Source organism: Littorina saxatilis, linkage group LG11 (assembly GCF_037325665.1).
Source record: "Littorina saxatilis isolate snail1 linkage group LG11, US_GU_Lsax_2.0, whole genome shotgun sequence".
Lineage (NCBI taxonomy): Eukaryota > Metazoa > Mollusca > Gastropoda > Littorinimorpha > Littorinidae > Littorina > Littorina saxatilis.
Genome location: NC_090255.1, coordinates 6,306,140 through 6,317,478, shown reverse-complemented (window position 1 = coordinate 6,317,478; position 11,339 = coordinate 6,306,140). Strand labels below are relative to the sequence as shown.

Sequence of the window (11,339 nt, the reverse complement as noted above, 5' to 3'; positions counted from 1 at the left end):
TCAAGAATGGCTGAACGGGATTGGAAAGTCACGTGGAGGGATTGTGGGCATCACAAAGACACCGTCTGCTCTGAACCGTTGGGCCCTCTCGTTCAATCTCCGATCTCACATTGCAGGAGAAACAAGAGCAGTCTTTGGAGCAGAGGTTGACGAGAAGAGCATTCACAACGAATGCAACAAGGCCAGAAAAAGACAAGACAAAACTGATGAAGAAAAGTTGTTTGACAACCTTAAACGCTTCAAGGTTTTTTCTCTGGATGTGCCTGAAGATCTGCAGAACATTGCATCGAAGGATCTTACAACCAAGAACATCGAAGAAAACCTGTTGACAGCACGTGAAAAAAGACAAGAACAGGTGAAAACATTTGTTCGGGAGAGACTTGTGCCCTGTGAAGAGAGGAAAGTGAAATTCCGCGATGCTCTGCCGAAGAACAAGCCTCTGACATTTGCCAGTCTGTACGAGGTGAAGCAGAAGGATGCAAAGAGTGGGAAACAAAAGACGGTCAAAGCTGACAGAAAGATTCTTCAGCGGTTGATCACGGCCTATGAAGCAGGGCGCAGTGTTGATCTTTCTGTGATCATGAAGCATGAGCTGATGCCAGTACCCCCTTCACTTGCTGAAACTGATGGCAGTTTAAGGTCAGGATCTAAAGCAAGCTTGCTTAAAATCCTCACAAGTGGTGTAAACTGTCCTCCAGGCATTGAAGCACATGAGCTTGGAGACAAGGCAACACTTGTCGTTGATGGGCAAGCACATGTTTGTGCACTTGGAAAGCCACAAGGTGCAGCTACATTTGGTGATCTTGCTGACACATTCGTCAAGTCTCTCCTTGCCCAAGGACATGCCTTTAAACGCACCGACATCGTCTTTGATCGGTATGATCAGCTGTCAATCAAAGGTGGAACAAGAAAGAAGCGGAGCAAAGGAGCTCAGCCCATCAGGAAACTGATAGAGTCTAAGGACACACCCCTGCCAGCCAAATGGGACAACTTCATGTCTCACCCTGAGAACAAAGCTGATCTGGCCAAATTTCTGTCTCGGCAACTCATCCTGCAGGCACCAGATGACAAAACTGTTGTGGTTTCCGGTGGTTTCAAGTTGAGTCATCCAAGCCAGACGTGGACACGACTCCGCTAGAGGCCAGTCACGAAGAGGGTGATACACGTGTTGTTCTGCATTGTGTGAACAGCGATGCAACCAGCCTGGTTGTTTCTTCACAAGACACAGATGTAGCTGTATTGATTCTTGCACATTTTGACAAAATGAAGTGCAAGAAAGTGTGGATGAAAACTGGCACAGCAAAGCGTAGACAGTACATCCCAGTTCACAATATTGCCAAGAGACCTGACATGGAGAAGGCAAAGCTCCAGAACTTGATAGGATTCCACGCCATCACTGGCTCGGATTCCACATCTTTCCTGTCTGGCCAAGGCAAGGTATCTGGGTGGAAAGTGTTTCAGCAACATCACCAGCTGCTGGCAAATTTGGGGAAAGGGCAGCTGACAGACGACACGTCAAAAGAAGCAGAGCAGTTCGTTTGCAAGCTGTACATCTCAAACTGTGAGACTGCAGATGGTGCCAGAACCATCATGTTCCGGAAAGCCACCGCCCCAGAAAATCTGCCCCCATCCAGTGATGCTCTGAGCTTCCACATCAAAAGAGCTCATTATCAGGCCTCAGTCTGGCAACGAGCTCATGAGAAGAAGCCGAACCTGCCGCCGATTGAAAGCATGGGCTGGCAACTGAAGGATGGCGTCTTCCTCCCCGTCTGAAAACCCTTCCGTCTGTTCCAGACGCGTGCCTAGACATCATCTTCTGCACCTGCCAGAAGCAGTGCAGCAGTGGAAGGTGCAGATGCAGAAAGGCGAAGCTACCATGCACAGCAGCGTGCAAATGCCGGGAAATGCACGAGGAGTGTCTTAACGAGTGGTGAACTGACCGTGACCCTTTGGACGTGTGTGATGTTCATTGACCTTACCATATGAAATGTGAACATTTGACATTGTTTGCTGAATGCCTGTACATAGCTGATATGTTTACCTGTTGCTGAGCTTGTTCTCAACATGTTTCGGAAGTTTTTTTCTCGTGACAGAGTATTATGGAACATTAACGTTTGTCATGCTTCAGATTTGTGTATATTGTGTTATAATTGCCACAGAAATACCATAACATCTTAAATGTTGTTGAAATTTGTACTGATTATGCAACGTTATTGATACAAACGTATGTTGAAACAAAAGTTGATAATAAATAGAGTGGTTATGTTTAAAGAATTGTCAGTTTTTGTGTGTGGGTGAGTTTTCAGGCTTGTGGCGGCCATTTTGAATATTTAATGATACAGGACAAACTAGCAAATATACACTTTGTCATACAGCAGAAATGGGAAGAGCACACCATAATTACTCACAAATGGCCTATCTCTATTTTAGGCCCCGTTTTTGAGAATAAATGGTCCAAATAGTGACCTTTGACCTTGACCTTGACCTTTGACCTAGTTGATTGTGCACCATTGATCTGAACCCCTGCTGAAATGTAATTGTTGAATCAGATGTCCAGTGTGTACAACAGATGAGCCACTGCAAATCTTGATGGCGTCCAAGTTTAAACACATCTGAAATATGGGGTCAAAATGACCTTGACCTTGTCAGAATGATGATCAATGTATATTCATTTTAATGCTGAATACCTACTGGGTAATATCACTTATTTTTAGTGATTAGTTCGCAGTAGTTTACTGCCAAAAGACAACTTAAAATGCACACATGACAAAACAGTACAAGTCAATATTGTCAAGTCTCATGTGACCTTGACTTAAGGTCAAGGTCAAATACTCTGACAAGGCAACCATTGCCTATCGGTCATCTACCAACTAGCCAAAAATTAACACTGTTTATCCCATGACCTGCCTCTTTGTCTCTGTTAGCTGAGGAGGGGATTATTTTGGATTATCCATCACAACCATATGAATTATCCATCACAACCGAGTCTCGATCTCACCTGTCATTGGTCTTTGTCTTTGGTCTCAGAGTACAACTGAATAATTTATAGAGGTCATCTGCATATTTATCGTTAACTCGGGACTACTTTTTTTCCAGCAAAACGATTGAGATAGTCTGCGGTATAAAAGTCGAACTGACGTTTGTCTAACGATCTACAAACATTATCATTGAAGAAATAAAGAAAACAACAAAGAATGTACATAATCTGTTTGGGTGAATAGAGCTGAGTGAAGATTATGAGTTGTCCGACGCGGTGAGACTGAGAGAGAGAGACAGAGAGCACGAGAGAGAGCGACAGAGACACACAGTGATTCAAGGCGCACAACTCTAGTAAAGTTGTCGTAACGAGGTACGCTTCAATCATGGGCAACCGCTTAGATCAATCCCAAGAGCATCCTGATTCAAAATCTTGAGCGACAAAATAAAACTTACACTAAAACAGTATGCTTATAGTTTTGTTCATTTGTTATCGCTTTTAGAGCATTGATTGCTAAATATGGTTCAACAGAACAAGGCTGTCTCATCAGTCGTCTGCTACAGATCTATCGTCACTCTGAGGCCGGTGCGTCTCACCAGCGCTAGCGATACGCACCCTCTGCTGCAGGATCTGTCGTTTGCTATACAGGTAGTATCTTCGGCTCAAGTTGACCGGCATGGAAATTGCCATTTTCAAAGTTGGTGATACTGTTAGAATAAAAGGTGGCGAAGAAGGTCGGATCTTGGACATACAGAGACCACTAGGCTACATGCGTTGCCGCATAAAAACAACTCGACAGTGGTGCGCCGTTTTCCCCAAGACAGATACCTCGCCTAAGACAACGACAGACATCAAAGTTAGGCTCACCTAAATCAGTAAGTGACGATTGAAGAAGTAGGTAATACAAATTTGAACACTGAAGCACAAAGGCTCGAATAAGCACAAACTCAGCAATCATCTTCATCGCTTGTAAAATCACACACGCGATCTTTCGAATCCCGCTGAACTCAGGTCCAAAATGAGTTACTTCCCTTCGGGTATCATTCTCTCCCGTCGCTAGCTGTGAAGCGAAGATGATCAAAATGCGGTCTTTCGCAGTTTTGACGAATGACAGCTCGGGTATCCGACTGAAACCAGCCGGTAACTGCACAGTATCAAATGCATTCAAATCCTGGAAACAAAAAGACAAAAGGGGACTCGTTTCGCACATGAATATCATGACACGATTTTCGGTGGCAGAAGGTTTGATGAGCAGTAAACAGGCACTCGCAAAGTTTGTGTCAAAAAGTTAGGTTTTTAAATGAAAACGTCGGAGTAATGGGATAAAAAGCTTACACACCTCGTCCTGAATATCGTGCATATTTTCCCTCGGGTCGATTTACAGGTATTACCTCGCCAGAGGCTCGGTAATACCTGAAAATCGACCCTAGGGAAAATATGCACGATATTCAGAACTCGGAGTGTGTAACCTATATATCTCTAAAAACACCAAAGATATAAGCATTTGTTTGAGAATTAGTAGTCTCTTGATATCATGGCGGCCATCTTGGAAACCGTTGAATAGTAACGAATATAGGCATTTTTGACTTTGGCAACAGGCAGAAATGAATTCAGCACACCCAAATCCATAAGAATCAACCTGTTGCCATTAATTACCCACAAATGCCTACCTCTTTTTATTTAGGCCTCTTTTCGAGAATTTATCCTAGTCTATTGGGAGAGCCAGAAAGAATGGAATTGCAATAATCGAGTCGGGATAGGACAAAGGCACAGAGCAGAGTTTTAGTGGCATCCTCAGTGAGGAGATGACGGATGGAGGAGATGCGGCGGATTTCAAAGAAGCAAGTGCGACAGACATTGGCAACATGCTGATGGAAGGACAGGGACTGGTCAAAAGTGACACCTAGGTTGCGGACAACAGGAGAAAGAGCAATAGAATGTAACGTTTTGTTTTGTCAAGAAATAAGCGTTCCAGTAACCTAAAATTTTTGTTTTTGATTATGAATCTTGGAACGTTAGCAGTCAGTTTTTGGATTTTTACTTTGCTAGGTACGTAACACTGCGTACCGCATTAACCATGAAACTCCAGGGTAACCCCCCAAAAATGCAACCAATAAAAATGCTAATAACTTCTGCATCTGTTCAACGAACTATTCTATATTTGGTGTACATAACCTTCAGCCTATGCATGATCCTATCACTAAGTGTCAAATGTATAGGTCAAGTGGTCTGATTTTTGTGCTCTTTCTAAACAAATATCCAAATTCAGGAATCGCCTGAAAAGTAGGTTTGACATTGAGCGGTAAACACACTCGAGCTGTTTGAACCCTCCATATTGGCTGTAATTGAATTTTTCAGATCACCAATGATCTGGGGTGTTTTTGTATATTTGTACTTTGAGATATTCCCAGAGGTAAAAGTCTGGAAGGTTTACATCGGGTGATAGTGGGTACTGCCCAATGTCACGCCTCCTACTTTTCAGCCGATTCCTGAATTTGGATATTTTTTTCTCAATAGAGCACCACAACTCAGACCAGATGCAGAAGTTACTAGCATTTTTATAGGTTGTATTTGTTTGGGTCACACTGTGTGTTCACCGGCTTGGAATAGAGCCTTGAGAGTACGTGTACAGGGAGTATGCTTTACAGGAATGCTTGAACGCAAGGGAGTTAAGGGTGGGGGTGGGGTTGTGGTTGTGGTGGTGGTGGCGAAAGATTAGATAACGTCAGACGATTCTCTATTAACGAGGGTAATTGAGTGAGCATGCTGTGCAATGTTTTTGTCTTTTCCATTTAAGCTCCCAGTCGGCGATTGCATGAGAGAGAGTAAGAGAGAGAGAGAGAGAGAGAGAGAGAGAGAGAGAGAGAGAGAGACAGAGAGAGAGAGCGCGAGAGAGACAGAGACAGAGAGACACAGACACAGACACAGACAGAGAGAGACACACACACAGACACAGACAGAGACAGACAGACAGACAGACAGAGACAGACAGAGACAGAAAGAGACAGAGAGAGACAGACAGAGAGAGAGGCGGACAAACAGACGGTCGACAGACAGAAAGAGAAGGAGAGAGAGAGAGAGGGAAAGAGAGAGAGAGAGATAGATAGAGCGAGAGAGAGAGAGAAAGACAGACAGACAAACAGACAGAGACAGACAGACAGGGACAGAGAGAACCAGGTACTGGATGCAACACTTTATTGACAGCAGCATGTGCTCATACATAAATCAACAAAACTGCCGAAATCAGATCGTACAAAAATCAATGAAAACTGAGAAGAAAAAAAAGCAACATTCCGCGCAAAAAGACACACACACACACACACACACACACACACACACACACACACACACACACACACACACACACACACACACACACACAAACTCAACAACAACAAAAGACAACAGACAAGAATGCAAACAGACATGCGGTTCCGAACGAGACGAACGAGACGAACGAGCTCAAACATGAAATAAAAGGTTCTTACCCATTTGTCACTTTTCTTCAGTGTTGTTGATATATTTGCAGGAGAATGCACGTTTCACTGCAGCGATAAAGTGCGTGTGTGTTTCTTTTTTTCAAAAATCAGCAGAAAATTGTACACATATTTATTCGATTCAAACTCAAAACATGCTGTTACATTAGGGCGTGAACATGCGAAGCTCGAATGCACATTGTCAAAATCATCATTCTCGTTTACTCAAAGTACCGACACTCTTTCATACATACACTCGTTCATAATACATACACCCCAACCAGGGGCGGATCAGTTGCTTTGTAAGGGGGGGTGCACTTTGAATCGAAAGTGAATGTGATGGGCGCGAAGTGCCCGAATTTGCTAGGGGGTCCGGGGGCATGCCCCCCCCGGAACATTGTTTGGCCCAAAGAAGCAAAATGGTGCCATCTGGTGCCATTTGAACTTAGAAATGGTCATAGAATCAGCTTTCCAAATTTTTTTTTTTTTTTTTGCTGGAGGGGGGGGGGAACCTGCACCCTGTGCACCCCCCCCCCCTCGTCCGCCCCTGCCCAACTACACATGTGCATTAAAACTACATCTAAATTGACACATGAGACTGGCTGGGAACATGCCCCTACTGGTTTAACCGTGCGGGCGTTAAAAAAACATGTATCATCACTTCACATTTTGGGAACAAAAATTGTTCAGACTGGCGGGGGAAAAAAACATATTCCCGATCACAAATCATGCGCAAACATCCCACAAACAACCAAGGGGGCCCGGTAGCTCAGTTGTTAGAGCACTGGACTTGTGATCGGAAGGTCGCAGGTTCGAATTCGGGCCGGGACGGACACGGGTCAACTTTATGTGCAGACCCAGAGACGGAAGCCATGTCCCACCCCCGTGTCATCACAATGGCACGTAAAAGACCTTGGTCATTCTGCCATAAGTGCAGGTGGCTGAATACACCTAAAGACGCAGACACCTGGGTAGCGCGACTCCGTTGCTGCTAGCTTTCCACTGGGAGGAAGCGACCCGAATTTCCCAGCGATGGGACAATAAAGTAATGAAGACGATGAAGAACAACAACAACAACAACAACAACAACAAACATGAAAATAAACTATGAAAACGCTCACAAAATCCAAATGAAACAAAAATCAAAAATCAGATAGACTGCTAACGTTCCAAAATTCAGAATCAAAAAAGAAGAGCTGTAGGTTATTGGAACGTTGAAATATTGACAAAACGAAACACTGCATGTACGTCAACGTAACGTTTGGTTTTGTCAATAATTAAAAGTTTCAACAACCTACAATTGTTGTGTTTTGTACACTTATGAAACAGAAGAAAAAAAGTTTGCCGTGACCAGGATTCGAACCTGGGTTATCGCGGCCACAACGCGAGGTCCTAACCACTAGACTATCACGGCTTGTGAGAGACTACTGAGTGGAAATCCGTGTAATTCCCATTTCACTTTGCACCTGCAGTTTTCCCACAGCACAGATTAGCATTCAAGGTACACTGTAAAGGTCTCTGACCCGTGTTTTAAGCCGATTAAAAACAAGCTCGCATTTTTCATGATCCGCCAACTTCGACCATTATTTTTAATAATCACTGAGACCCGGCATGTAACCTCTACCTAAACACACACACACACACACACACACACACACACACACACACACACACACACACGTACACACACACACACACACTAACACTAACACACACACACACACACACGCACACCCACACACACACACACACACACACACACACACACACACACACACACACACACACACACACACACACACACACACACACACACACACACGAATACACAAGCTGCTGAGCACTAACTAACACAAGAGATAATTTTGTGAACACGTTTATTTTGTTAATCCAAAAAACAATAAAGACAATACAAGATCGTGTTTCTTACTTACGAATTGCCCAACCTTCAGTTTTATTTTGGAAAAAGCAGCATTCCTTTTCTTTTTTTCTTCACTTTCTTGTTTGTATGCTTCGTATGCTAGCAATATTACAGAGACGACGCTGATTTGAGACGAACGGAAATCCTGGTGTCGTTTGTTTTTCTTCTGTGGAGAGGAACAGAAAAAACATGATGATGTCAACAACGAGTGAAGACGGAGAAGAAGAAGAACAAGAAGAAGACGCCCAACACCTACTTTGGGTCAAAAACAGATTATAGAATATAGTACCTAGTAAATGCTCTCCCCCCACATTTTTGCCAAAGGTGTAAATAACAAGAAATTCCTCCGAGGTAGGAAAAACACCCCCGTTGGTCAAAGGGAAATAACCATTCTCACTGCCACCAACTGAGAAGGTTATTTCCCTTTGACCATTAAATATGTCCCTCTATAAGTCCTTGTAGAATCTTAATCCACCAATAACCCCCTAACCGTGTGTTTGACTGGTCCCAATTTTTGTAAGGACCGTCTCAGGAATGTATAGAACCTGTTCACCAAGTTTGGTGACGATCGGTCAGTTCATTCTTGAGATCTATATGCGAACACAAACACACAAACAAACAAACAAACAAACAAACAAACACATCGACCGAATCCTATACACACCCCTATACCGGGAGTGTAAAAAACCAGTTTCTAGTTGATACTAAACCTCTCCACGAAATACACAAACAGCATTCGAGTGAATAATGACAACATGCTGGAATACAGTCATACCGTTGCGTTCATAATTTTACAGTATCTGTATAGCCATGTCAAAAGTTTAAAGAAATCGAGTTAACGGACTTGTTTTTTTGTTTTAATACTTTGTGTTTGACGCGTATCTTACTCCCCTCCCCCCTTTTGCTAGATAACTTTGATCAGGAAAAAATAACTGACTATTATGATATTTCAGGGTGCGCTCGTGTATGACTTTTGTTCGGACACACGCGTTGTTGCTCGTACCGCTTATTTTATTACACGAAGCAGATCTTGAGTCGTTTTCATTGTGATATGAATATTTAATTTTGTCCTGAAACTATCGTACAAAGGGATTGTTGAGGTTAGTTTCCATGTTCCATTCTGGCGAGGCACTTGTACACACGTCTGTGTCACAGAGAAAGAGACATAAAGGGTTTAGATATTTTTGAACAAAACCAAATCCTAATATCATTCTCATGCAGAGTGATCAAATACCGCTATTATTTATTTGTATTCAGTTGGCCGCTGTCAGCGTGAGTTCGATCCCAGGTTCGGCGGAAATTTATTTCACAGAGTCAACTTTGTGTGCAGACTCTCTTCGGTGTCCGAACCTCCCCCCGTGTACACTACATTGGGTGTGCACGTTAAAGATCCCACGATTGACAAAAGGGTCTTTCCTGGCAAAATTGCTTAGGCACAGTTAATAATTGTCTACCTATACCCGTGTGACTTGGAATAATAGGCCGTGAAAGGTAAATATGCGCCGAAATGGCTGCAATCTACTGGCCGTATAAAATTTCATCTCACACGGCATCACTGCAGAGCGCCTAGAACTGTACCCACGGAATATGCGCGATATAAGACTCATTGATTGATTGATTGAGTTGAATATTTGCTGTCCATGTGAATAGCGCTAACGCTCAGACGAGTCACACCTGATTTGCACATTCGGGCTTGCCCGGTCGCCTTCGCGTATGTTCCCCCGAGACCTATGGAAAGCATTAAAAAAACAAATCGTCAACAGCAAGCCAATTCGAGGAATCAACTGAGTGTTTAAGTTGCTGCTAAATCTGAACGAAATCAGAACGAAATCGTCGAGACCATTCACATGGCAGACTGTTGGCTTACTTGGCCTCCGCGAAGTGACTTGGCAGCGACATCAAACCGACTAAAGCTTTGGACAAAGTTGTTTGAAAATCTGCAATGTGAACCTGCCTTTTCTTTACCTTCTTTCGACGGTTTCGTAGTGTAACTTACAGACATAAACGTTTCTTCTCCTGTGAGTATTAGTGAGTATTACTGAACGAGTAAATGAAGAAATGTCCAGGAGTCAGTCAGTTGGGTCAGCCAGACGGTCACAAGGCACTGTGCAGTGGACAACCCCTACCCCGCCCCGCCTCCGCGTCTTTTTACCCCCCCCCCCCCATAGTAAGACCCTATTTGTTATGTCATATATATGTGTTCACAACGAAGTGTATAGTATGTTACAGTTAATCTGTGGATTCAGGGAATACGTGTATTAACTAGGTAATACATAAATTAACTGACGAAAAAACCTAGTTAATTCATGTATTACCTAAAATAGTTTAGTTAATACACATATTCCCTGGTTTCACAGATTAACTGTAACATATATATTCTGACTGTTTCTCATATATAAAACAGCAAATAACAAACCACACGGTATTCTCACCGGTTTAAGGGCACTGCGGGCAACACTGTCCCTGCGGAATGAAGGCGTCACGACACTCAGGACGGGGACACACTTCGATACAGCACCATAATTTGTAGAGGGTATTACAGAGGCAAATAGTGCACGGATCCGGATGTATGAAATCGCCTGGCTTCGTGCCTACCACCACCGTGCCGTTGAAATGGGAGCAGCCAGGAGGAGGAGGGGTGGGCAGGGGGATGCACATGGTCTGGGGTCCCTCACTGCCCGTTGGCATCCCGGTGTATTCAGAGCTGCATGTGCAGTTCTCGTTGTTCTCGATGACGTACTGGCCATCGCTGACGAGAGTCCCGCCCGGAGTCTTGCAGTTGTACCCTGCGTACATTGTTGGGGGTAAAGTCATGGTGGGGGGGGGGGGGGTGGTGTCGCTTTGCTTTATGTTTTGCGAAACAGTCTGCTAGCGTTCTTACATTGGGCATGACAGAGATTATGATGAAACGATGATTTTAGCGAACGTAGATTTGAGTCAAATACATAATCCCCCCCCCCCCCCC

At 43.8% G+C, this 11,339-nt stretch overlaps 1 long non-coding RNA gene and 1 other non-coding gene across 2 annotated transcripts in view; both read right to left on the bottom strand.

Annotated features, from left to right (window-relative positions):
* Positions 1–7,795: 7,795 nt before the first annotated feature.
* On the bottom strand, positions 7,796–7,867 carry Trnah-gug (transfer RNA histidin (anticodon GUG)). The gene has a single exon. It is a non-coding gene; the product is annotated as a tRNA-His (tRNA).
* Positions 7,868–8,313: 446 nt separating this feature from the next.
* The window catches only part of LOC138980659 (uncharacterized), a 6,741-nt gene continuing 3,715 nt past the window's right edge, over positions 8,314–11,339 (bottom strand). Inside the window, exons 4-5 of the long non-coding RNA XR_011460419.1 lie at positions 10,807–11,160; positions 8,314–8,540 (exon numbers count right to left, since the gene is read on the bottom strand). This is a non-coding gene — a long non-coding RNA (uncharacterized lncRNA). The remainder of the gene's footprint in view (positions 8,541–10,806; positions 11,161–11,339) is intronic.